Raw genomic sequence first — 6,266 nt, 5'->3', positions numbered from 1 at the left:
CATTGAAGATCTGAGGAAAGTTCACCTTAAATTTGAAACTTCAGTTCATCAATCATCCCAAAAGATGATGGGCTTCCTATCATCCATAATGCACTAGCTATTTTTAGAGAAAGAATCATCATCTTTGGTTAATGGTGATGTGATGTTTCTATAAACCCAAGATGATTTCCTCATTTGAATTAGCCTCAAAAGTATTGAGCATTGGTCCTAATCATACTTGACTATTACGACTTCCTTCCATAAGCAATCTATATCCTTCACAAACCTCCAAATCCATTTATTCAATAATTATCGATTTCTAAGGATTATGTCAATAATGCCAAAAACACCTTGCAACTATGGTCTACATAAGTTTTCCCACTTCACCCAATGTATTACTCTTCCCGAATTGACCTCCCAGAGAAAGATAGCGATAATTTTGTTGCAGGCATTTGAAAAAGAGATAAATAATACACAAGCAAATTAACTAACAAAATTTTTATTGGAGTAATATATCATCCAAAGGAAATGAGCTTCCCTTTCTACTAAAAGCCTCAATTCTTGAAGAAATACCACAAAAGCTTTGCACGAAAATATCACCCAACTAATTGCTCTGACTTTCTCTGATTTTCCCAATCCTCTAATGTTCTAGGAAATAGTCGAAAATTTTATGATAAAAAAGAGACACACCTACTATGGGCATAATAGCACCTCAACAATCGTTAGTTGCCTCGAGCTCCACCAATCTTTTCACAATCATGTTATCAGGTACACTAAATTCAATGCCCAATTTTTTTGTCCCTGAAATTTAAGACATGGCGATGATATCAATACTACACCATCGGTATCGATACTCAAAAAATAATATTGATACCATATGAATAGAGTATCAATACTACAAGACCAAACTTTTTTATTTTGGCCTTTCAAACAAACAATATCGGTATTGTTCATACAATTTCGATACCCCAAACCCAAAAAAATTATTTTCTCACGAGTAAGTCACTTCACTCCTACCTATGTCCCCCTTAGGCCCTTAAATGTCATTTAAAGATTATGAGAGTTTAAGGGGATCATAATATGTCATTTTCATGAATAATAAACATCAAAACACCCCATTTCCTCATGAACACAAAGACACCTATTTATGTACCTATGCACTCATACAAGTAAACAACTTGCATATAGTGATCTACAAGCATTATAGACGAGTTATAAGTGTGTTATTGTGGTCTTACCTACTGGGAAGCACCTCAAGGTCACTGAAGCACAAGTTTATCCTTGTTCTTACTTTTGGAGGACTCTCCAACATTTTTCACTAATCAAAAGCAAAAAAACAAATTACTAGCTCACTTAAGGACTTAAAAGAGTTGGAAATCTCAACCCTTAGAAATGGATTAGGGTTGTCTAGAGCCTTAAACCCCAAGACCCTTATAAAACCCCACCATGACAAAAAATTGAGATGATAGGATTGAAATTAAGCAATATGGGAGGAGGTTATCGTTCTTACTTTTACAAATCCAAACTAGGAAAGTTGGACAACAAAGCTACCACCTTTGTTAAATTAGGAGAGGAAGAAGGAAGAAATAAAGAGACGAGGAAGAAGACAAGATGAAATCCCTTCCTAGCGTATGACCTCAACAAAATAAATTGAGATCATCTTATTTTCAAATAAGGGGCTATTTACCTCATAGGTCTTTAATCTTTTGCTTTCAATTCAAAAGTGACATTTTTATGTCTATACGGGTCCAAAATATAGTCCAACGAAGCCAAAACTTGATCCAAGTCTTCATGAAGACCTACTATATTCACTCTAAGCTCAAATGGGTTACCTGAAACTACTAGCCTAGTATTTGAGGTATTACAGTTAGTTAATAACAACCACATCAGTTATACTGCTTGTTTTGTAATTATATGTGACTACACTAAAACCACTTAAATCATTATACGATCATATTAATTAAAATTAAAAGTATGATGATCATATCTATACTAACTCCATAATTAAGTTGTCATTTGAGTAATTGAAAATTACTAAAAAAATATGTTCATTTGGTATAATATTAAGAATATTAGTTAGAAAATGAAAAGGATGTGCTTTATTGTTAAAAGAAAAGCGGAATAAAATTGTAATTGAAAATTTTGTACAAGGGATATATTAAAATATTTGTTATAAAACGAAAAAGGTGTTCATTGGAATATTACAGATCGAGTCGCTTGGTAAGTGGCATTTATAAAATATTTTCTAAAATTTTATCCAAGAGATTGAGATCTTGTGTTGACTCCAACATCACTAAATCTTAGTGATGTAAGGTATTTTTACCTTTTAATTGATTGTAGATCTAGGAAGGAAGCAAAACAACCTGCATAAGTGAATGGCTCAAATAGATGGTTTGGTGGTAGATGTAAAGGTGAAATGGTAGACTATTTATGTTATGAGAAATGGTAGCAGAAGTATGTTGTTATGGCTATGGTATGGGTGATGAAACAATGGAAGGTTGTTGAGGATAGTATCTTAGAAATGACCAAGGAAGAACCAGTGCTATAGAGAGAAAAGACCCAGCCTTACAAATCTTCCTAAGGGATGGTAACAAAAGGACTTGGACCCACTATCTATATGGAGATAGGAACCCCAAGTATCAATAAAGAGGGGTTGACACCACAAGTAAATGAATTACTTGATAAGTCGATAAAAGTCACAATGACTTAAGCAAAGAGAATAATCTCACTTTCATTGATAAGAAAGGTGTGTGTATAAATGAAATAGGACTAGCCTATTTTATAGTTTTTAAAGGGACTTGGCCGAATGGGTACATGGTGGTTTAGTTAGCCCTTGTGTCTCTCTATAATGACATAATTTAATAAATAAATAACATGAAAAAAATAGGTGTTGGCTCGGTTGGAATGGAGGGCATGTCTCATATCCGAATAGCACTTGAAGCCCTTCAAGTTTGCGCCAAATTGGAAGAGGAATGATGTTTGGCCGAATGGTTATGTGGCCATTCATCTTGGCACCTAAATGAAGTCACACACATAGCACATGGCTTAGCTGGTCACAAGGTATGTACATGGCTCTTTAGGATGATTTGGTGCAACCTTATGCATAGGATGAAGACCAAGCATGGGCAGCAGCCTTAGGCGTGAGCTACCTTCAAGCTTGCATGTGCTTAGCTAGCTAATAATGTAAAGGTTGGTGGTGAATGAACTCCTTAGTCATGACCTCCCAAGCTTCATAGTATCACATTCAGCTACATTTAGCTACAATTGATGTCACATTTAGCAGCCTATCTTCAAATAGTCCAACTAGCTAAGATTAGCTAGTCTTGAGCTCCTCCAGGTGAGTTGAGCTTTCCTTAGTGTTCCACGAGCTGCCATGATGTTTGTGAGCAGATTTTGAGCTGCATATGGCTTCTAAATACTTCACCAACCTGTCCCAATGTGTGCCATGCTCCAATGTACCTACATGTACAAAGAAAACAAGGTAATTCAATGGCATTGAGCTTGTATGAGCTAATTACCTTATTGTCATGCATGATCATGGTCTTGTGAGCTATGAATGCATGACATGAGATAAGTATATCATCATATAATATGTAAGATAATGTATAAGGTTTAAGAGCTAAATGAATGCACATGAGCTAACAAATGAAGATAAATATGCTACAATTTTATAAATGTAATGAATCATGCTTAATATGAATGCAATATTATTATAACATACTTAAATAATAATATGCATCAATTGTAAAGATATGGATATGTTATATGTTGTATGCATGAATATCATATAACATGGTATTCATAATAAATGATAAATGGAAACATTTAATTATAATATCCTAAGAAATGATATGTAATCATAGCATATATTTGAATGATATGAAAACATGATCAACAAAGCATATGATGGAAATAATAATATGATAATTTATAATATCATGTGCATATATGCTTATGACAAAATAGAATGTATAAATGATATAATATAAGATAGGGTAAGGAAGAACTCCCTTAGAAACAACAATGAAAAAAGTCAATGGAATAATCAACTTACAGAGAATATTGGGCATGATCATACATGTATTATCCCCATTTCTTTAAGGCGATTTGTCCTCAAATCGAAGCTCTTTGCCATTGATTGCTTCTTTTGTGAAGGAATGAATGAATCTACTCCATGTAGAACGTTCAACTCCATTTGTTCAGCTTTTCCCCTTTCATAAGCTCATGTCTCTTGAAAACCTCTATTGGGTCCTTTTGAATCATCATGTGTATTTGGAAATTCGTCGCCCTTGGTGATAGGACATAATCCTTGAAAGTTTTCCTTTGAACCATCATATTCCTTTTGATGAATCTCTAACTCTTCAATGAATCATCTTCTTTGTTGGTTAATAATCTTACCTTTATGCTTGAAACAACACATTTGATTGAAAAGGCACAAGTCCATTGAGATCCCTCTTTGGAAACGTGATGTCCTTTTGGAATAGGACTTGCCTTTTGGATTACTCCTTTAAACTTTGTACCTTTCCAAATGATGGCTTTTGAGTTGGTGGATAATGCTCGATTCATCTATTTGAATTGTTCAACAAAAGTGAAAATAACTCCATAGATATGAATCCTTTCGCTGCAAAATAAACCAATGTTAGAAAATGAATAAACGAGATGAATGGAAATAGAAAACCATGGTGGATGTTTAATAGGCGTTGGTTGCTTGATGATGGAAAACTCCATTAGTTGTTAAATTCTCTTCAATAGTTGTATTTTACTTGTGCCTCAATGATCACAACTCGTGGCACTTCAAGTGACGCATCTTTTTGAAGGCATAATTGTTGGAACGTCAAAGGACATGTCTTGCAGATTACCAAATGTCACACCTATTGGTTCTTCAAAAGACATGTTTCTTGAATCTTCAACATGAAAAGATATGTCTCTTTGAATATCCTGCAAGGAAAAAGAAATAGTATAAGAAGATTTGTTAGGTAAAATTTATCCTTCACTCTACTTCTCTTCTCTACACTCATCCTTTTCAAATTTACCATTTTCAATTTGCTCCACTACTTGCAAAACATCCTTTTCAACTCCAACAGATTCATTTCCAATTGTTCTTGTCTCCTTAAAACGTTCTTCTTCAAAGCTTCTTTTTATGGCCTTCATTTTCTCCCATTCTTCTATGCATGACTTAAGGGTCACTTGAAATTCATGGACTTGACTTGGAAGCATAGGTTCCAATATGATTTTCCTTCCTTGATGATGAAAGGAATACTCATTGGAAAATCCATCATGAGTAGCCTTCTTGTCAAATTGCCAATGACGTCCTAATATAGTGTGACTTGCGCTCATAGGCACCAAATCACAAAGAACATCATCCTTGTATCTTCCAATGGAGAAAGGAACAACAACTTGTTTGGTTACCTTTGCTTCCCCACATCATTGAGCAATTACAATTTATAAGGATGGGGATGTTTGGAAGTCTTTAGGCCCAACTTTTCCACCATGTGAGTGCTTGCTACATTTGTACAACTTCCTCCATCAATGATCACCATACAAACTTTATCTCCCTCGTGACATTTTGTATGGAAGATATTCTCTCTTTGTTCATCTTCTTAACTTTGAATGTTCAAATTTCTTTTAACTACAAAGATGTTGGATGGAAGAGACATGTTAGCAAATAATAAAAAGAAAATGTGTATAGGACCTTACCAATAATGCTCTCACAAAGCCTCACAAGTTCACTCCAAAAAAACTTGAATGTCACTCAATCCGCTCGTGTTTGCACTCTAGGACTTCAAGGATTTTACTAGTCCTCGTCTGATCTCACACGCTCAAGCCTTTTTCCTCTCAATCGCTTTATCTCAAGTTCTAAGTAACTTTACTCAAAACTGTACCAAGTAAAATTTACTTGTTATGAATCGGTTACAAAAGGGTTAGTAGTAATGGAAAGCAAATTATAATGAAAGGGTGGCCTAGAAATTGAAATAAGAGATTAAAGGGGTTACTTACACAAAGTCACTTCACAACCCGTCTATTACCACAATCAATTTTAAAGGCTTACTTGAATGGCTTGGTGATGAGACTTGTTGTTGTGTGCTTTCAACTTTTCTTGCTTTTTTTTTCTTTTTTCTTTTTGTTTTCTTCTTTTGAGTGCTTGCAATTTTCTTTGCTGATTTTTTATTTATTGTACTTGCACTTTTTTTGTATTTCTGTTGTTGTTGTTGCACGTTGTTTCTTCCACCAAAGCTCTGAAAACCACTTGATGTAAGGTATTTCTACCTTTTAATTGATTGTGGATC

This window comes from Hibiscus syriacus, unplaced genomic scaffold (genome assembly GCF_006381635.1).
Source record: "Hibiscus syriacus cultivar Baekdansim isolate YM2019G1 unplaced genomic scaffold, ASM638163v2 tig00110450_pilon, whole genome shotgun sequence".
NCBI classification, from domain to species: domain Eukaryota; kingdom Viridiplantae; phylum Streptophyta; class Magnoliopsida; order Malvales; family Malvaceae; genus Hibiscus; species Hibiscus syriacus.
Note: the sequence above shows the minus strand (reverse complement) of the source record.